Source organism: Oncorhynchus tshawytscha, unplaced genomic scaffold (genome assembly GCF_018296145.1).
Source record: "Oncorhynchus tshawytscha isolate Ot180627B unplaced genomic scaffold, Otsh_v2.0 Un_contig_5479_pilon_pilon, whole genome shotgun sequence".
NCBI lineage: Eukaryota > Metazoa > Chordata > Actinopteri > Salmoniformes > Salmonidae > Oncorhynchus > Oncorhynchus tshawytscha.
In genome coordinates this window covers 80,452-103,494 of record NW_024609157.1, presented here as the reverse complement: position 1 = coordinate 103,494, position 23,043 = coordinate 80,452, and the positions used below count along the sequence as shown (strand labels likewise).

Genomic DNA, 23,043 nt, shown 5'->3' with positions numbered 1-23,043 from the left:
GTGAAGTGTCAGACCTGCACTGGGGTTAACTGAACAGGTAACTACAGGAAGACAGGTAACTACTGGAAGACCGGTAATCAGACTAATCTATACAATAGGAAGACACACACTGGTGGATGTGGACTGGAGACCTGGTGCAGAAACTCTGTCAACATGACTACAGTCCTCTGGAGGTGTTCTGCAGGACAGACCAGATGCTGATCTGCAGTCAGTGTGCAAAGACAAACCACAAAGGACATGATACCACCATCCATGAGATAAAGAAAGCAGGAAGACAGGTAACTACTGGGGTTCATCTGGAAGACGGGTAACTATTGGGGTTAATCTGGAAGACAGGTAACTACTGGGGTTAATCTGGAAGACCGGTAACTACTGGGGTTAATCAGGAAGACAGGTAACTACTGGGGTTAATCTGGAAGACAGGTAACTACTGGGGTTAATCTGGAAGACAGGTAACTACTGGGGTTAATCTGGAAGACCGGTAACTACTGGGGTTAATCAGGAAGACAGGTAGCTACTGGGGTTAATCAGGAAGACCGGTAGCTACTGGGGTTCTCTTTTCTTTCGGGGTTGTTCAGTGCAGTTCCAGTCCATGTCTGAACACTCCTTAATTAACACTAGAACCGTTGGGACTCGAGGCATCCCAGTTTGGTCCGTCAACATTCTAACAGCCCAATAAAAACATTTCATATGTGCTACGGCAACAATAATCCTTTGGCTGTGTTCATGAAGGTCTTAGTATTATTAGTTCTGATTAGGATCTGCAATTATCTGCTGCTGAGGCAGTGGCTACTCTTCCTGGGGTCCAAACAGGAAACTAAACACAAAGTAGTATATATTGCACTATATTTATGTTACAATTAAATAACGTAAATAACGTGGCAGACATAATACATAATACATAATACAACACAACATATAGAATGTCTGTCTCTTCACAGTCCCTGTTGTAAGGGCTTATTGTGATCTGTTTTTCATTCTGGTTTTATTGTGATCTTACATTACATGGGGAAAGGGGATAAGTAGTCAGTTGTACAACTGAACGCATTCAACTGAAATATGTCTTCCGTTATTTGAAAGTATGACAGTAATCCATGCTTTGGTTCAGTTTTCCTGCCACTGTTTCCACTGTTTTTTCCGCATTTGTGGCTCAAATCCAATTCAAGTCATGGGACTGATATTAGCATTTTACACGTATCATGTCCAAATCATCCAAAAGTACTGTATCTAAAATTGATTGTGAAGCTCAACGAGGTCACTTGTAGATGATTTGAACATGATGTGTGAACAAGGCTAATATGTGTCCCATGACTTTAATGAGATGTGTACCACAATTGCTAAAATGTTAGCATGTGTCAACAGTGCCAATGAAGCTAAACCTAAGCATGGATTGCTGTCATACCGTTTCCATAGACTGCTTAGAGGGTAAGGAAAACAATATTTCATTTTGTAATTTGGGGGAACTACACCATCATCATTTTGTTTAGGCAGGTCTTAAATATTACTGAACTAAATGTATTTAAAAAGTACAGAATACGAGTTTTATTATGTTACTATTATGTTATTAGTTTCAATATAGTTGATGTGTAGTTTTGATGGGCTATTAGTCGGATGTGCAGCCGGATGAAGGAAGGGCTGAAGGAAAGGATGAAGGAAGGGCTGAAGGAAAGGATGAAGGAAGGGCTGAAGGAAGGGCTGAAGGAAAGGATGAAGGAAGGGCTGAAGGAAAGGATGAAGGAAGGGCTGAAGGAAGGAAGGGATGAAGGAAGGGGCTGAAGGAAGGGCTGAAGGAAGGGCTGAAGGAAGGGCTGAAGGAAGGGATGAAGGAAGGGCTGAAGGGAGGGCTGAAGGGAGGGCTGAAGGAAAGGATGAAGGAAGGGCTGAAGGAAGGGCTGAAGGAAGGGATGAAGGAAGGGATGAAGGAAGGGCTGAAGGAAGGGATGAAGGAAGGGATGAAGGAAGGGATGAAGGAAGGGCTGAAGGAAAGGATGAAGGAAGGGATGAAGGGAGGGATGAAGGAAGGGATGAAGGAAGGGATGAAGGAAGGGCTGAAGGAAGGGCTGAAGGAAGGGCTGAAGGAAGGGATGAAGGAAGGGATGAAGGAAAGGATGAAGGAAGGGCTGAAGGAAGGAAGGGATGAAGGGATGAAGGAAGGGCTGAAGGAAGGGCTGAAGGAAGGGCTGAAGGAAGGGATGAAGGAAGGGCTGAAGGGAGGGCTGAAGGGAGGGCTGAAGGAAGGGCTGAAGGAAGGGCTGAAGGAAGGGCTGAAGGAAGGGCTGAAGGAAGGGATGAAGGAAGGGCTGAAGGAAGGGATGAAGGAAGGGATGAAGGAAAGGATGAAGGAAGGGCTGAAGGAAGGAAGGGATGAAGGAAGGGCTGAAGGAAGGGCTGAAGGAAGGGCTGAAGGGAGGGATGAAGGAAGGGATGAAGGGAGGGCTGAAGGGAGGGCTGAAGGGAGGGCTGAAGGAAGGGCTGAAGGAAGGGCTGAAGGAAGGGATGAAGGAAGGGATGAAGGAAGGGATGAAGGAAGGGATGAAGGAAGGGCTGAAGGAAGGGCTGAAGGAAGGGCAGGGGAGAAGAACGTCCTCCTAAAACGGCTTATAATACATTATGTTTGTGATATGTAATTGTAGTTTTTGTACGATTTTATTTTTATATATACACTTAACAAAAATATAAATGCAACATGCAACAATTTCATTGCTTTTACTGAGTTACAGTTCATATGAGGAAATCAGTCAGTTGAACTAAATTCATTGGGCCCTAATATATGGATTCCACATGACTGGGAATACAGATATGGATCTGTTGGTCACAGATATCGTACAAAAGGGGCCTCACAATGGGCTTCAGGATCTCGTCATGATAGTTTTGTGCATTCAAATTGTCATCAATAAAATGCAATTGTGTTGGTTGTCCGTAGCTAATGTCTGCCCATACAACAACACCACTGCCACCGTGGGGCACTCTGTTCACAATGTTGACATCAGCACACCGCTCGCCCAGAAAACATCATACACGTGGTCTGTGAAAAATACGATTTCTGTGCAATGGAGCATTTCTGGGATCTTTTATTCCAGCTCATGAAACATGCGACCAGCAATTTACATGTTGCGTTTATATTTTTGTTCAGTGTATTTTCTCAAACAATAATAACCAAACAAAATACAATAAACAGACGCACAGAAATTTCTACAAACATTCAGTGACATCACACCTGCTCAGACTCACATGTTCCCACCCATACACATCATGTATGTCTCACAACCACACTCCATCTCCTGGAACTTTCCTGTGCTTGTAGCACTCTATGCCATACAGCCTCAAATTACACTGTTTTACTTTTCTCTGGAGCCCACACCTTTTCAATATTTAAATAAAAATAAATTTCATTTGTCCACTGTTTTAGTGATGGAGCATAATTTGATTTCCAGTTTTTAAAGTAGAAGTTTTTTCAAAATCATTGACGAGAAAGGTACTGTATGGTCCACCCCATTGGGTATCTCACCGCTCCCCCAAATACCATGTATTGAAATATGCAGATAGACAGATTAAAAGTAAACATGCATTGTAAAAGTTGTAACAACGACAGTGTGATAAATGTACTTATTTAGGAAAAGTCAAGGATGGAGGGGGACATGACTTTAAAAATTGACTATCACAACGTTGTTCAAAATATGTCATCTGCACTTTCAGCGTTGCAGAAGAATATCAAAAGCAGTTGATGTATCTTTGAAAAAACATCTGTTTTACATTTAGCAAAATATTTATTTTTTAAAGAAATGACTAATTCTAATTTTGTTTTCCCAGCCTAAGAGTTTTGATAGAGACCAACACACAACGTTGGCCGCGGATGATGGTAGGTACAGTTTACAGTATGTGGAAACAGAATAAACTGACCCAAACAATATTATTTAATTTGAATCTCAATTTTATCGGATACATTTTGTAATACGTCAATTGTTTTCCTTTAACTGCTGGTATAAATAGTACAAATGTGTGTTTGGAATGTCAATGAAGTCTGTTTTTCAATCACCCGTTATTCCTTCACTAGTGCTGCCCCCTCCTGGTGAAATCCAGGTCCTGTTGCTGACGTCAGACTCTGTGTCTCTGAGCTGGAGTTCTCCTAAAGGATTGAAGGGACCACAGAAGTTCAGAGTGACCTGGGGTTGTGACGTGGAACCGTGCAGTATAGGGGTGAAAAATGTTCATGAAGTTGAAATAAGCAGACTCAACCCTGGTAAAAAGTACCAGTTCAGTGTGGCTACAGAGGGAGAAGATGGAAGCCAAAGCAGATGGATCTCAGCATCCCTATCCGCAGGTACAGTAGGTCTCAGCATCCCTATCTGCAGGTACAGTAGGCCTCAGCATCCCTATCTGCAGGTACAGTAGGTCTCAGCATCCCTATCCGCAGGTACAGTAGGTCTCAGCATCCCTATCCGCAGGTACAGTAGGTCTCAGCATCCCTATCCGCAGGTACAGTAGGTCTCAGCATCCCTATCCGCAGGTACAGTAGGTCTCAGCATCCCTATCTACAGGTACAGTAGGTCTCAGCATCCCTATCCACAGGTACAGTAGGTCTCAGCATCCCTATCCACAGGTACAGTAGGTCTCAGCATCCCTATCCGCAGGTACAGTAGGTCTCAGCATCCCTATCTACAGGTACAGTAGGCCTTAGCATCCCTATCCACAGGTACAGTAGGTCTCAGCATCCCTATCCACAGGTACAGTAGGTCTCAGCATCCCTATCCACAGGTACAGTAGGTCTCAGCATCCCTATCTACAGGTACAGTAGGCCTTAGCATCCCTATCTACAGGTACAGTAGGTCTCAGCATCCCTATCCGCAGGTACAGTAGGTCTCAGCATCCCTATCCACAGGTACAGTGGGTCTCAGCATCCCTATCCACAGGTACAGTGGGTCTCAGCATCCCTATCCACAGGTACAGTAGGTCTCAGCATCCCTATCCGCAGGTACAGTAGGATAACTTGTGTTTTTATTCAGACTACGTTTTAGTCATTTAGCAGACACTCTTATTCTGAGCAATTAGGGTTAAGTGCCTTGCTCAAGGGAAAATCAACAGATTTCGCAACAGAGTCGGGGATTCCAGGTCCTGTTGCTGATATCAGACTCTGGGATTTAAACCAGCGACCTTTCGTTTACTGGCCCAACACACTTAACCACTAGACTACAACTGTGCTGAACAATGGGGAACAGAGTGAACCTGTCTCTACAACCATCTGCACTAGTAAGAGATCTTCCCCCAACTACAGCCCATCATCTCTTTACCAGTAACTAGAGAGATATATCTTTACCAGTAACTAGAGAGATATATATTTACCAGTAACTAGAGATATATATCTTTACCAGTAACTAGAGATCTCTTTACCAGTAACTAGAGAGATATATCTTTACCAGTAACTAGAGAGATATATCTTTACCAGTAACTAGAGAGATCTCTTTACCAGTAACTAGAGAGATATATCTTTACCAGTAACTAGAGATATATATCTTTACCAGTAACTAGAGAGATATATCTTTACCAGTAACTAGAGAGATATATCTTTACCAGTAACTAGAGAGATCTCTATATCTCTTTACCAGTAATTAGAGATATCTCTTTATCAGTAACTAGAGAGATATCTCTTTACCAGTAACTAGAGATGTCTCTTTACCAGTAACTAGAGATATATCTTTACCAGTAACTAGAGAGATATATCTTTACCAGTAACTAGAGAGATATATCTTTACCAGTAACTAGAGATATATCTCTTTACCAGTAACTAGAGATATATCTCTTTACCAGTAACTAGAGAGATCTCTTTACCTGTAAACTAGACAGATATCTCTTTACCAGTAACTAGAGCGATTTTGTTACATTACAAATCAAAATTGTTTTGTTGATTCTGTTCTGAGCTTATTTCTAACCATATCAAAAGCTCCAACCTTATTTGACCTTTTCTCCCGTAAGGCTTTACACATTTTATTAAATGTTTAATGGGTTTCTATTAATTTTGGTGAGGCTGAAAGAGGCCTAGTTCAGCCATTACCCCCAAGAACGCCATTTCCTCATCAGAACACCATCTCTGTCAAATTAACCCGAACAAACTTTATCTAACTCCTCTGGATGTATCTCAGCAAAGAGAGGGGCGAGGGAAGAATCTTTACTCTGTTCAGCAATAAGCTGCTTCCTAGACATCGAAGTGTCAACTGCAGGAACCCTCTCTTCTTTTATAAGTCCTACAAACACATTCACCTTTGGGGTTTTCAATGGAGAAGTCAACTCAGGAGGTTTACCAAAATCAGAACCACACATAAAAGTCTCAGATAGATCGAACATGGTGGAATCGCTGATATCCTCCTCAACACTGCTTGCTCATGGCAACCTTCTTAGACATAGCACTACTATACTGATAACCCATCAGGTTCTTCTTCTCTGGGTTCCTTACAAACAACATGATTTGGCACAACATTCACTTCCGCCAAATCTTTGCAAAAGAAAAAGAATGAAACCCGGTTAGGCTAGGCCTCACTCCAACGATAACAGAACCAGAAACTAAATCAGACTCGAGTTCCACATTATACAAAGGATCTTACATGCACTCCATCTCCACACCTTGTACAAACACTGTAACCAGTTTCTGACGTGTCAGACAAGGGCCAAACATCCTCCAAAAGGAAGGATTCAGCTGCATCAGTTTCTCATAGTATCTTCACAGGCTGTTTAACAGCATCATCATTATGCAGAGACACGAACCCTTCTGAAACAAAGGGTTCATACACATCTGATCCAACATCTTGTTTAGGAGATACACCAGTCCCAACCAGAAATTTAACGGGCTGGAGTGATCCCATAAGTTAAACTGCTTTCTCTCTCTAAATATTTTTTTTTCCAACTTAGGCCACTTAGACTGTGTCCTTTGTCATGGCAGTAATGATAAACTTACGGATATGAAGAACCAGTTGTCTGACGATCCTTGTTTTTGGACACGGGTAAGAGACTGAAACCTTGACTTTGGACACTGGGGAAGAACTGAAACTCGTTGTAGGAGGTGACTCATCTCTTCTCTCTTGTGTAGGGAGAACTACTGGGTGCTTTGCTTGTGAAGGTAGTTTTATGTGTCAACACAAACTCATTTCTCACAAGAACACTTTGGAGGAGCAGTGAGTGCTTCAATCAGCATCTCCTTTCCACTGAAAGGCGGTACAAGCTGCAGCTTTGAGTGTGAGTGCTTCCAGCTCTAACTCTTTTAATAGGTTGGCTCGTGTTCTTGTTCTCTGGCACGTTCTTATTGTTCTGTTTTAACCAAATGGCTTAATGGCCTGTTCTGTTTTAACCAAATTGGCCTGCTGAATGGCCTGCTGAATGGCCTGCCTGCGGAATTGGCCTGCTGAATGGCCTGCAGGAATTGGCCTGCTGAATGGAATTGGCCTGCAGGCCTGCAATTGGCCTGCAATGGCCTGCAGGAATTGGCCTGCAGAATTGGCCTGCTGAATGGCCTGCTGGGCCTGCTGAATGGCCTGCTGAATGGCCTGCTGCTGGAATGGCCTGCTGAATGGCCTGCTGAATGACCTCTGAATGGCCTGCTGAATGGCCTGCTGAATGACCTGCCTGCTGGCCTGCTGAATGGCCTGCTGAATGGCCTGCTGAATGGCCTGCTGAATGGCCTGCTGAATGGCCTGCAGGAATTGGTCTGCAGAATTGGCCTGCTGAATGGCCTGCTGAATGGCCTGCAGGAATTGGCCTGCGGAATTGGCCTGCTGAATGGCCTGCTCAAGCTCTAATTTCTTTTGCTCCCATTTTGCCTTTAGTTCTACCTCGGGCAGTTGCACGTCTACAGGGTGTATTGTACCACCTATAGGACCCTTTTCATCATCCTTCCTCTCTGGGAGGATTTCCTCCTCCACCAAAGCAGTACCAATGAACTCTGACTACTGTTTTTGGGTTCAACATGTACCACTTTGATGTCATAATGCTTTGCAATGAGAAGATTTGTCTTCGTACATTTATCAAGTAACTCCCAAGTAGAATTCCCCACAAATGCTCCCAAATCAAAGTTAATCTGTTTTGTTTATTAGCTTGTGTGTTTATGCACTTTTTCACAGATTTCGCCACCCTCTGAATGGTTGTCAGTAACACAAACTCCACCACAAAAGTGTATTTTGAAAACTCAAATCTCTGGGCACAGTAGAGCTTCAGAGTAGCTGATTAGAGTGACTATCATATCGTTAACGCTCCCCAATAAGAAAACCAATAACATTGTTGCTCAACAGAAATAGGGAACTAACAAAAAATACCTGAACAACCAGAATGAAACAGGTGGGGTTTTAGGAGGGGTTCTTAGACACCCATGGCGTGTTCCCTGAAAGTTGACTAGCAACAAGAATCTGGGTCCTAAAAGATACCCCCATAAGTGCCCACTTAAGTTGCCCTGAGAAAAGACAAAACAAAATAAAACCCACGCCAACTTATAATATGGAGCTAAAAGCAATTGGAGCAAATCAAAGGGGAGAACACAGGATAAAATACTATCAGACTCAAAGAGTAAGAGCTAAACCGTGGTCAAGAACTTCCAGCATCTCTCATGCCAAATGGAACACCCGGGTCAGCTGCTCTTAAATATCCCCTGTGCCAGCACAACTGACTAATGAGGCAACAGGTGAAACACATCCTGAACAACGAGGATGATTCCAATCCGGTCAAACCCAAACAGAACCATCCTCGGAAAAAAATTGAGCACAACCCCAAAACCTATAACACTCCTGTAATATGTTTCTGGAGTTAAACTGTAGCCCTGACAATAATATATTTTCCCTTAGTACCTCCTGCTCCAGACCAGCTGACTGTTGACTCAGTGGATGCCACATCAGCTGCTGTTAGCTGGAGCCAGCCACCAGGATTGGACCAAACCCAACATCATTACCAGATCTCCTACAGCTGTCCAGGGACAGAACCACACATCACAACCACATCTTCACCCAGCATCACTCTCTGTGACCTGCAAGGTGGTACTCAGTACTCTGTCTCTGTCTGTACTGTGCTGGAAGATGGAAGGAAAAGTCAACTGGTGTCAACAACCCTCACCACAAGTAAGGAAGTACACTATTTGTTTTTGCATGTGTTTTGTTGTCGTTGTTATTATAATGGACTTGGTCTATTACCAAATAGGGCTATCTTCTGTATACCCCTTTACCTTGTCACAACACAACTGATTGGCTCAAACACCATTAAGAAGTAAATACATTCAACACATTAACTTGTATGAATGCACACCTGAAATGCATTCCAGGTGACTACCTCATGAAGGTGGTTGAGAGAATGTCAAGAGTGTGCAAAGCTGTCATCAAGACAAAGGGTGGCTATTTGAAGATTCTCAAATATAAAATATATTTTGATTTGTTTAACACATTTCTTCGCTTACTACATGATTCCATATTTGTTATTTCATAGTTTTGATGTCTTCACTATTATTCTACAATGTAGAAAAAAAAAAACCTTGAATGAGTAGGTGTTCTAAAACTTTTGACTGGTAGTGTACATACATTTTACATACCACCACCTGTCACGCCCTGGCCTTAGTATTCTGTGTTTTCGTTATTATTTTGGTTAGGCCAGGGTGTGACATGAGGATTTATGTGGTTTGTTTTGTCTGGGGTTGTTTGTAGTTATGGGATTGTGGTTAGAGTAGTACTCTAGGTAAGTCTATGGTTGCCTAGAGTGGTTCTCAATCAGAGGCAGGTGTTTATTGTTGTCTCTGATTGGGAACCATATTTAGGCAGCCATATTCTTTAGGTGTCTTGTGGCACCAGATAGGACTGTTTTGGTTTTTTCACGTTTCTTGTTTTTGTAGATTGTTGTATTTTCATCTTTATTAAAGATGTACAAAACTAACCACGCTGCATTTGGTCCGCCTCTCTTTCACCAGAAAACCGTTACACCACCCACCTCTTCGGGGGACATTTGTTATATATTTTTTATTTTTACAGCTTTTCTGCTACGTATACATACATTTACATACCTGGTACTTTCATATACAGCAATCACAATAATACATTACCAACAAGCTCTTTAATCCCACCCCTCAGCCACTCTCAGCCCATCCCACCTATCACCATAGACCTCAGCTCTTTAATCCCACCCCTCAGCCACTCTCAGCCCATCCCACCTATCACCATAGACCTCAGCTCTTTAATCCCACCCCTCAGCCACTCTTCCCACCTATCACCATCCAGCTCATCCCACTCTCAGCCCACCCACCTATCCAAAGACCTCTGCTCTTTAATCCCACCCCTCAGCCACTCTCAGCCCATCCCACCTAAAGACCTCAGCTCTTTAATCCCACCCCTCAGCCACTCTCAGCCCATCCCACCTATCACCATAGACCTCAGCTCTTTAATCCCACCCCTCAGCCACTCTCAGCCCATCCCACCTATCACCATAGACCTCAGCTCTTTAATCCCACCCCTCAGCCACTCTCAGCCCATCCCACCTATCACCATCCCACCTAGACCTCAGCTCTTTAATCCCACCCCTCAGCCACTCAGCCCATCCCACCTATCACCATAGACCTCAGCTCTTTAATCCCACCCCTCAGCCACCTCACCATGACCTCAGCTCAATCCCACCCTCAGCCACTCTCAGCCCATCCCACCTATCACCAAAGACCTCAGCTCTTTAATCCCACCCCTCAGCCACTCTCAGCCCATCCCACCTATCACCATAGACCCAGCTCTTTAATCCCACCCCTCAGCCACTCTCAGCCCATCCACCCATCCCCATAGACCACCATCGTTTGGTTTCCATGTGCCATATATTTTTCAATTGTGCTGTGATGTTTTACAAACATTTAGAACCTTTCTAGTCAAAGAGTATCCACAGATTGTGAGCTTAAGATGAAAACCTTTCCTACGAGTATTATTCTATCATTTATTGAATATGGCTTTTCATATCACCCAACACTGTTATTTGTAAGGTTCATTTTAAGCGACTGTTGTAATGAAGTAACCTACTTAAGTATTATCTCAGGTGTCAAACTGACTAGTTATCTAAAGGACTGTAATGTAAATGAAATAATCATAATGGATGTGTCAGAGTGGGATGTAAAGGTACAGTATCTTCCCTGATGAGAAATATATGATGGTGATTTTCCTGAATATTTCCTGATCTTCCTTTCTATTTACAGGATCCTATCTGATGGATCTGTTGTCAAAGGCTGGACTAGAAGATCATTATGAAAACAAGCTGATGTTAAGTACTGTCCTTGAGATAAATGCTGATACTACATCAGATGAGCCTCTTACCACTATGCAGTCACTTCCAGGGGCCTTCCTGAAGAAATTAATGATGGCAAATCTGAATGCTAGGAGTGTTAAATGTCTGACCACTGATGCAGATGTTTCATTTCCGGGTACAGACCGTTTTGAGAATCTAAAGAGTGACTCTGCTAACAGTAATGTCATTAATCCACTGGACCTGATTAGTGCCCTGTTTCTGTGTTCAGATGGTTTCCTGCAGCAGGAGATGGTCCAGAAAATGTCCATGTGTCAGTTTGCTGTTCCTCTTCTGCTGCCCAACTGTGACACAGAACAAATCACTTTGATGCTGTGGGCTTTGAGGGACATAGTGAAGAAGTTTAGACTCTCTTCCCAAACATCCACAAAGGCTTTTGTGGAGGAGAGAATTGTACTCTCTGATATTCCCATGGTGTCCTTTGTTAGGTTAGGTGAGATTAGAGTGTCCAAGTCTCAGATCTTGAACAAACTGCTTAGTAACCCTCAGCAGTACCATGACACATTTGTTCATCATGATATGGAATGTGGCGACATCCCCCATAGAATTTCAGATGGTCTGGTTGAAATCAGCTGGTACCTTCCATGTGGGAACAGAAACATAGACATCTTCACTAAGCCTGTGGCTGTTGCCAATCTCAGAGGAGACATCAGGTCCTTTGAAAAACAGTTCTCCTTTCTGTGTCAAACATCAGCTGCAGTTTACATTTTCACTGATGATTTAAAGGCATATCTCAATTTGTTGAAAAGCAAAAACACAAAAGCAAAGATATTTCTGGTCGTCAACTCTCAAAGAAAATCATTCAGAGTAGACACATTAAAACAAATGATCACAAACTGCAGTATCAATGACCAAAATGTGATTGTCAAGAAAAAGAAAAACGATGCAGAATTTGTCAAAACGCTGCAATCATCTGTTGGTGACATCATTGAAAATAGTCCAGACCGGTTGACAGTGGAAAACATGACTGACATAGCTCGTCACAGTGGGATTCTGGTTGATGAAGACCGCCATGACTGTCAGAGTGCCAGGAAGATGGCAGATGAAATCACCAGCAACATCAGAGACACAGTCAAATTTAAAGACAAACAGCTACCCTTACAAGGGAAAATCTGGAAAAAGCTTTCCCAGTTGGAGAAAGAGAGATGTAGACTGAGAAAAGCAGGGGATCAAGACAGTTCTCTGAATACAAAGGAGGAAGAGCTGAGAGAGAAGCAACACACATTTGACATGTCAGATGCAATGGCAAGCTTCATTTTAGGATTGTCAGGTTCAGGAGCGGAGCGTTCCTATTTCCTCAAATGGATGCGGATAAATCTGGACAATCTGTCACCAAAGAACCTGTCTGCTTTGCGGGACCAGTACAAAGCTCTTTGCCAATATTCTCCGGAGAGAAAAGACGACATTAAAGATTTGGATAAGCAATTATCTGACTGTTCCTTGGGTCTTGAACACTTCCTGCGTGAGTTGGGCCAGTTATATGAAGCTGCCTGCTCCCTCCCTGAAGACAGTCCTCAAAGGAAACAGATGGAGCAGCTCCCTGGATTGTGTGCTCAGATGCTGTTGGATGGTTTCCCCATTGAGCTTGTGGATGGAGATGCATCAAATATCCCTCTGAAATGGATATCAGCTGTTCTGACTCAGCTTCATACTCTTGTGGACTCTAACAGTAAGATCCTGGTTGTCTCAGTTTTAGGGGTCCAAAGCACTGGGAAGTCCACTCTCCTCAACACCATGTTTGGGGTCCAGTTTGCTGTCAGCAGTGGAAGATGCACCAGAGGGGCCTTCATGCTGCTGATTAAAGTCAACAAAGAACTCAAGGAGGAGCTGAAATGTGACTTCATCATGATCATTGACACAGAGGGGTTGAAATCACCAGAGTTGGCTCAACTAGATGATAGTCATGAACATGACAATGAACTGGCCACACTGGTGATAGGACTCAGTGATGTCACTATCATCAACATCTCCATGGAGAACTCCACAGAGATGAAAGACATTCTGCAGATTGTTGTTCATACCTTCCTCAGGATGAAGGAATTGGGGAAGAAGCCGATATGTCATTTTGTGCACCAGAATGTGTCAGACATGTCTGCTCATGACAACAACATGAGAGAGCGGAAGAAGTTGTTGGAACAGTTGAATGAAATGACCCAGGCAGCAGCTAGAATGGAGAAGAAGGAGAATATCACCAAGTTCACTGATGTGATGGAGTATGATCCAGACACAAGCAGCTGCTACATCCCAGGACTCTGGCATGGGACTCCCCTATGGCTCCAGTCAATGCTGGCTACAGTGAGGCTGTGTATGATTTTAAAAAGAGCTTGATGCAAGACTTAATCAAATGCCAGAGTAATGATGACATGACACATTTCCTGAAGTGGACAGAAAGCTTGTGGGAGTCTGTCAAATTGGATAAATGAATTTTCAGTGTCAGAAACAGCTTGGTTGCAGATGCATACACCAGTTAATGCTTTAAGTACAATGGTTGGGAACGGTCCTTCAAGAAGGACATTTATTCCTGGATAATGGGTGCTGAAAGCAGAATATAAAACAGATCCAAACCCCCAAATGAGCATATGAATCGTGCTGAAGGACTTGTCCTGTCATCCCAATGGTGGAAGCAGTTTATTACTGTCACTAGGACAGCAGAACCCCTGCCCATCAGGTTCTAAGTGTTCTAAGTTACCAGTTAGAATAGTAGAATACAGAACCCCTGCCCATCAGGTTCTAAGTGTTCTAAGTTACCAGTTAGAATAGTAGAATACAGAACCCCTGCCCATCAGGTTCTAAGTGTTCTAAGTTACCAGTTAGAATAGTAGAATACAGAACCCCTGCCCATCAGGTTCTAAGTGTTCTAAGTTACCAGTTAGAATAGTAGAATACACAAGGTGCAATTTAGAAATGTGGTTTTATATCAGCAGTTTTTCTCTTGTTATGTAAGTCATTGACAGTCAGTCATTTAGCCCATGTCAGCAAAACAAAGATTGCTAAGTTAGTTTAGCGGCCAGCTATCTAAACTATTATGGTTGAATTACCTGCTGGGGTCTCCTATTGATTTTGTCAGTCTAACGCCGATATTATATAAAAAAATGTAATTAAAAAATGATATTATATTAAATCAAATGTATTTATAAAGCTCTTTTACATCAGCAGATAATTATACACAAATCCAGCCTAAAAGCCCAAACAGCAAGCAATGCAGACGTAGAGTCACGGTGGCTAGAACAAACTCCCTAGAAAGGCAGGAACCTAGGAAGAAACCTAGAGAGGAACCAGGCTCTGAGGTGTGGCTAGTCCTCTTCTGGCTGTGCCGGGTAGAGATTATAATCATACTGTTGACTACTAGTTGACTTGGACTGGAGTATGAAGACAAATCTCAACATTAGAAAAAATATATTCATATAATTTGTATAAACAGCTGGATTAAAATTAAATGAAGTTTATGCTCATTGGGATGAAACAAGGATATATATTTACAAGAGGGAAGTGTAACTAATTATGAAAGAAAGGTCATTTTGTTTGTTTGTTTGAGCTTTGATATTGTGTTTGATCTTGTATATCATTCATACAGTCTTTGAAGGACTAGCCCAGTGATGGACTGAAGGGGTCCATAGATCAGTGCAGACTGTACATACTGTGATTGTAAATATTGTCCATTAGATTTACCGCCATACAGATGTGATTCTATATGTAATGCTATGTTTTACACCTTTACAAAAAGCCTCTGAAACAGATACAAACATACAAAAGCCTTAAACAAGTATGTATGTAAGCAGAGAACATCTTAGTCCTCATCTTATGAAAGGAAGTTGCATTAAGGGCTACTTTAGTTGCATGCATGTTAAAATATTCATTTCCGTAATGTAACAAGTTAATTATTCCATTGTTTGTTTATTTGCCTGAGATTTGTCAAATGTAAAGAATGTATACACATCTGATTTCATAAAAAATATCTGCATTATTTTACTTTAGAAAAATGCATAACCAATGATTCATCACCTACAGGAAATTTTTTATATATCTAATTTCAAAATCCCAGCATTATTTATTGTAGAAAAATCCATGTATCATATCCTATGATTATCCTATGATTAATATACTTATCATACTAACAACAATGTATACCACTTATCATTGAAGGACTTTTTAATAAAAACTGTTCATTGAGATTGTTTATTTTACTTCATTCCCTCATAGATATATTTTAAGTTAATAAAAATATTATAATTAACATTTTAAAACTCTTGAGATATTTGTATTATACAGTAGGATGACCCCCTCCTAATCTACCTTATATTATACAGTATAATCATACCACAAACCTTTTCTTTAAATAATGAATCTATATTTGTTAATTGACTATATGGCGTAGTGCTATTAACAAAATGCATGAAAAGTGCTTTACAAATCATTTTATTATTACAATGTAGGTTATGCAATTAAAACAGACATGAAGTATTGTTAGGGATTGTTTCTATAGCAATGAAAATCAGTAAGAACAAATACACCCACAAATATATTAAAGTGAATGAGAGAAAGAGAGAAGAGAAGTAGAGGAAGACCAGGTTTGATTGAGGAAATAAGTGAATTGCTTTGATATTAGATGATTCTACACTGACAACAGATTTAAACAGTCATGTTGACTCCATACCTCTGAAAGCATCCATTCACTCCTATCCAGTGGGGAAATTAACAGGTAAATCTTGGTGGGGCAAAAAAAGAAAAACAAGTGGGCTGCATCCGAGCAAAGACACTGCACAACACTAAACAATACATTAATTACACTATAACGGTGACAAACGGTGCCCACAAACTGTTAGGGCCTACATAAAGCTGTCCCAACATCTTACCACTGCTACACCTGGCTACCAGCGGAGCCTTGTCTGGCAGCGAAACAGTTCATCCAGTCTCATTTACTGCCTTTAAAAAAAACATAGCTGATATGGCTGTGTTGCTTAAACAATTGTGGCTTCTAATGACAATTGAGATGTACAAACTATGGCATGAGGGGACGATAAGCGGATAAGAGGCAATCTGTAATTTCGAATAAGACATTAATGAGCGAGCTAGGATGGACGTAATCAATATAACTATTTATTTAGCACTTTTGAAATGTAGAGCGACAGAGTTCAGAACATGGGCCATTCTTACAGTGTTCTCCCTCTACACCAAGTCAGAACCATAGGATAAAGAAAGGAGGCATATAAGCAGACAATGAAAGCAACATTTTATGATTACATTTCTCAAACAGGTTATTGGCTACATGTGCACCACCAAGTCAGAACAGTAGGCGAAATTAGAGGGGTAAATAGACCAAATTATTAGGGTGAGGCACATGGGCTACTAACAGCATACTACACAACATACGCTTCGTATTACTTTCTTAGCTACAGTATACATATCTCCCTGGCATATTACATTATTTATGCAGCAGCATGCTGTGTTGTTGTGCTGTGCTCACCTTGTTGTGCTGTGCTCACTTGAACAGGAAAGTGGCACGGTGGTCTTTCATCGACAAATTTTGTTATCAAAGTTTGGCATTCTCTGTATTTATGGTTCTTTCAAGACAACTGGGAACTCTGGGGAAAAAAAGGTCAAATCATGATGACGTCAGTGATCTTCAAGTCTTAGCGCTAGAAAGAGGCCCGAGTTCCCGATGTACAATTCCCAGTTGGATGAACGTTCAAAACGTATTTCCCAGTCGGAGCTCGTTTTTCAGGAATTCCTAGTTGTCTTGAACCCACTGAAGTCAAGTTTTCGCAGTTTTGAGTTAAGTTGTTTTGAGCGCAGCACAAATCCTGCTTCATTGACAGCATGGCCAATGTTGAATGTTTATCATTTTAAACTTGGTTTCATTTTAAACTTTTTAGAGACACTAAATCCCAGATTTGGGACCACACAGACACTCCAATGAATAGCAGGTTATTGATTGCTTTGCAAGGCTTGCAGTTACCCACAGTCTCTGATTCCTTCCACACCACTCATTGTTGAATTTGCGATTTCCAACTTGTGTAATGTTTATGTCCAATGGCCGATGAGCGCTGATATTATCTATAATTTCCCTTCATTATTTATCTTCATATGACAAGGATTAAAAAGTATTTTGTCGACTTGATTCATGATGATGACTGCTAGCTAATATTTTGAAAGTATTATGTTACCACAATCAGTCCAATCAAAGCTACTGTAGATATTACGTGATTTGACGTCATTTTATCTGTGGCCAATGACCTTGAGCCTTACCAACACCTACGCTCCATATTTTCCGCTGGCTGCCCCACCACCACAGAAAGCACTGAGCTCGGCTGAAACACCTGCATTTTGGAGCTGTCTTACTCAAGAAAGCATAAAAGAGACAATGTTTGTATGCGGCTTTATTAACTCAATATTATAATTTTTTTACATTGTTTGCAAACTGATAAGTATTAATGCCAAAATAACATGCAAAACAGGTAAGACCTCCCCAAAAAATGTGGGGCTCATAATGACAGGTCACCACTGCTCCTATCATGTCTGCTGTCTCTGCCAACATCTAAGTTCTGACCCATCATCTCCACAAAGGTCACTCCGCCGCCAACTAGAGGGAAAATGCCATTGACTGGAAGCAGAGAGGGATAGTGGAGGAGAAAACAGATAACATTTATGGTGGTACAGTCTCATGAACCCAACCTGTTTTAAAAGAACACACAGTTTATTGAGCTCTGTTTACAGTCAATGTTAGCAGAGAACTGGCATAGAAAGTCCATCTAGTCGGTCAAGAGGAAATGGCATCGGGTGGGCTGCTCAGGTTTGTATGGGATAAATAATTTGACATTAACATGAACTATATGTAGTTGATTGTTAAAGTGATTTACTACTAAAACTACTTCATGATAGGTATTTCATCTTATTTATTGTTTCTAATGCGTTTCTAACGTGTTTGTAATTAGTAAATTGTTTAATGTTGTTGATCAAACAGTTAACGTGTCATTGAAAGTGACCCTTAGTCTACTGTCAAAACGGTGCCAGGGAGAATGGCAAAGATTGTTAAAAGTTAAGATATACTGTGCATGTAGACAATTCAACTTGAAACTACTCAAGGAACATTAATATTCTCTGGTAATTATTATATTGTTGATCTTCATTTCATTTTCAAATGTATTTCAGTCCATAAAGAGTAAAACAATGTGCGACATAAGAGTGTGTGACAATCATGTCAAACTGTTGTTGACATCAGAGCCTTCATGCAGGGACCAGAGGAGGGCTGGAGACCCCTTATCAAAGCAAATGGAGGCGCCAATGGAACCTGTTGGCTCTGCAATGAAAGCATTAGACCAATTATGCAAGTTTACAACGCAAGAACACAATGAGCTATGTGTTGTCCAGTGTACTTACTATGTGTTGTCCAATGAGCTATGTGTTGTCCAGTGTACTTACTATGTGTTGTCCAATGAGCTATGTGTTGTCCAGTGTACTTGCTATGTGTTGGCCAGTGTACTACCCAATTATGTAAAATTGTGCCACCCAAAATGTAACTTGACCTGCATTCTTGTGTTGCGTATTTACATACATTAGGCATTAGTTAGCATGCATTATGTCACTATTTATAAAGCACAGCTTTTTGAGAATTGACATAGTGGGTTATGTTTTTGCATTTGGCAATGCAACCTTCAGACGGAGCTGTTATTTCACCCTTTATACATCCGTTTTAGGTGTACAAGTACAGCACCGTTATAGGTGTACAAGTACAGCACCGTTTTAGGTGTACAAGTACAGCACCGTTTTAGGTGTACAAGTACAGCACCGTTTTAGGTGTACAAGTACAACACCGTTTTAGGTGTACAAGTACAACACCGTTTTAGGTGTACAAGTACAACACCGTTATAGGTGTACAAGTACAACACCGTTTTAGGTGTACAAGTACAACACCGTTTTAGGTGTACAAGTACAACACCGTTATAGGTGTACAAGTACAGCACCGTTTTAGGTGTACAAGTACAGCACCGTTATAGGTGTACAAGTACAACACCGTTTTAGGTGTACAAGTACAACACCGTTTTAGGTGTATAAATATAACAGAAAGATTGATTGTTTATTGAATCATTTAAAAGTAAATGCTGCCTACAGCCCATATTAATATGCAAAATATGAATTGTTGATATTTCGTTCATCAATACATGATTGTGTTTCTATCTCTGCCTTGGTATGAGGCCTGAGATTAACTGGCTATTATAAACTAGCTGGTTCCAGCTCTGGAATTAATTGCCCATAATAAACTGGGTGGTTCGGGCTCTGAATGCTGATTGGGTGACAGCCGTGGTATATCAGACTGTTAATCACACTGTGTTATTGATCTAGTAGTGGTGTCATGTTAATCACACTGTATTATTGATCTACTAGTGGTGTCATGTTAATCACACTGTATTATTGATCTACTAGTGGTGTGTCATGTTAATCACACTGTATTATTGATCTACTAGTGGTGTCATGTTAATCACACTGTATTATTGATCTACTAGTGGTGTCATGTTAATCATACTGTATTATTGATCTACTAGTGGTGTCATGTTAATCATACTGTATTAGTGATCTACTAGTGGTGTCATGTTAATCATACTGTATTATTGATCTACTAGTGGTGTGTCATGTTAATCACACTGTATTATTGATCTACTAGTGGTGTCATGTTAATCACACTGTATTATTGATCTACTAGTGGTGTCATGTTAATCATACTGTATTATTGATCTACTAGTGGTGTCATGTTAATCATACTGTATTATTGATCTACTAGTGGTGTCATGTTAATCACACTGTATTATTGATCTACTAGTGGTGTCATGTTAATCACACTGTATTATTGATCTACTAGTGGTGTCATGTTAATCATACTGTATTATTGATCTACTAGTGGTGTGTCATGTTAATCACACTGTATTATTGATCTACTAGTGGTGTCATGTTAATCACACTGTATTAGTGATCTACTAGTGGTGTCATGTTAATCATACTGTATTAGTGATCTACTAGTGGTGTCATGTTAATCACACTGTATTATTGATCTACTAGTGGTGTGTCATGTTAATCACACTGTATTAGTGATCTACTAGTGGTGTGTCATGTTAATCACACTGTATTAGTGATCTACTAGTGGTGTCATGTTAATCACACTGTATTATTGATCTACTAGTGGTGTCATGTTAATCACACTGTGTTATTGATCTACTAGTGGTGTCATGTTAATCACACTGTGTTATTGACCTACTAGTGGTGTCATGTTAATCACACTGTGTTATTGATCTACTAGTGGTGTCATGTTAATCACACTGTATTAGTGATCTACTAGTGGTGTGTCATGTTAATCACACTGTGTTATTGATCTAGTAGTGGTGTCATGTTAATCACACTGTATTATTGATCTACTAGTGGTGTCATGTTAATCACACTGTATTATTGATCTACTAGTGGTGTGTCATGTTAATCATACTGTATTATTGATCTACTAGTGGTGTCATGTTAATCACACTGTATTATTGATCTAGTAGTGGTGTCATGTTAATCACACTGTATTAGTGATCTACTAGTGGTGTGTCATGTTAATCACACTGTATTAGTGATCTACTAGTGGTGTCATGTTAATCACACTGTATTAGTGATCTACTAGTGGTGTCATGTTAATCACACTGTATTAGTGATCTACTAGTGGTGTCATGTTAATCACACTGTATTAGTGATCTACTAGTGGTGTCATGTTAATCACACTGTATTAGTGATCTACTAGTGGTGTCATGTTAATCACACTGTATTATTGATCTACTAGTGGTGTCATGTTAATCACACTGTATTATTGATCTACTAGTGGTGTCATGTTAATCACACTGTATTAGTGATCTACTAGTGGTGTGTCATGTTAATCACACTGTATTAGTGATCTACTAGTGGTGTAATTTAATCACACTGTATTATTGATCTAGTAGTGGTGTGTCATGTTAATCATACTGTATTATTGATCTAGTAGTGGTGTCATGTTAATCACACTGTATTATTGATCTACTAGTGGTGTCATGTTAATCACACTGTATTATTGATCTAGTAGTGGTGTCATGTTAATCACACTGTATTATTGATCTACTAGTGGTGTCATGTTAATCACACTGTATTAGTGATCTACTAGTGGTGTCATGTTAATCACACTGTATTAGTGATCTACTAGTGGTGTAATTTAATCACACTGTATTATTGATCTACTAGTGGTGTCATGTTAATCACACTGTATTAGTGATCTACTAGTGGTGTCATGTTAATCACACTGTATTAGTGATCTACTAGTGGTGTCATGTTAATCACACTGTTCTAGTTCTAGTGTTGCTCCAGTCTTGTAGCTGTCATAACATGGACATGTTACGCTTTACAATGTTAATGACAATGGATTATTGATCTACTTCAAAACCTCTTTAACTGGAAATATTAAAATGTTTCAACTTCATATTCATCATTTCCATCACCACCATCAACATTTGTGAAAATTGCACATTTCTGTTTTGTACTAAAAAAAACATAGAGGAAGATAACATCGTCATATAATTTTAGACAATTATGAGTTGGCATTACTTGCTAATTGGTTGACGATGTTATCGGAAACGCTTAAATTATTTTTTTTCTCCCCAATTTTGTGGTCTAGAGGCGAAGGTCGAGTGCCATGCGTCCTCCGAAACACAACCCAACCAAGCCGCACTGCTTCTTGACACAATGCACATCTAACCCGGAAGCCAGCCGCACCAATGTGTCGGAGGAAACACCATACACCTGGCGACCTGGTCAGCGTGCACTGCGCCCGGCCCGCCACCGGAGTCGCTAGTGCGCGATGAGACAAGGACATCCCTACCGGCCAAGACCTCCCTAACCCGGACGACGCTGGGCCAATTGTGCACCGCCCCGTGGGCCTCCCAGTCGCGAACGGCTGCGACAGAGCTTGGGCTTGAACCCAGAATATCTGATGGCACAGCCTTAGACCACTGTGCCACCCGGGAGGCCCCTGAAACGCTTATCTTCTACCTTGTTTACTCCAAAACATAGAAAAGCTCAATTTTCACATGTTGATGTTGGGGTATTGCTGGAGATGATGAATATGAAGTTACATTTTTAAATATTTTCCTTTAACCATAATATGGGCATGTTAAAGTATACAATAGTCATCACACTGGATTAATTATCTACTAGTGGCACACAAAAAAGGTCTACCAGTCATTATTACAGTGATTGTTGTTTTTACACAGGGTCTTCAAAAATCACTCTAATATGGCTACTTACAAAAGTTAAAAAGATAAAGAATGTGGGGATAGACCAAGTAAATGTAGCTATTGAACACTTTTTTAAATGGATAATATCTCTAATGAAATACAAAGAAAAAAAACTATCAAGCTCACTTAGATCTTGTTGTGAAGCTGTGTGTGTGTGTGTGTGTACTGTGTGTGTGTACTGTGTTTGTATTTCATGACTGTAACACATCTTGCTTTCACAATTTAACATTTGCTAAACAGCACCCCCGTTAAACTAGCCTCACTTTAAATCAAATCAAATCAAATCAAATCAAATCAAATCAAATTTTATTTGTCACATACACATGGTTAGCAGATGTTAATGCGAGTGTAGCGAAATGCTTGTGCTTCTAGTTCCGACAATGCAGTAATAACGAGCAAGTAATCTAACTAACAATTCCAAAAAAAAAACTACTGTCTTATACACAGTGAATGAGTGATGGTACAGAGCAGC

At 40.7% G+C, this 23,043-nt stretch overlaps 1 pseudogene; it reads left to right on the top strand.

Moving 5' to 3' along the window:
* Window positions 1-149: 149 nt before the first annotated feature.
* Window positions 150-15,459, top strand: LOC121844349 (annotated as a pseudogene).
* Window positions 15,460-23,043: the final 7,584 nt, after the last annotated feature.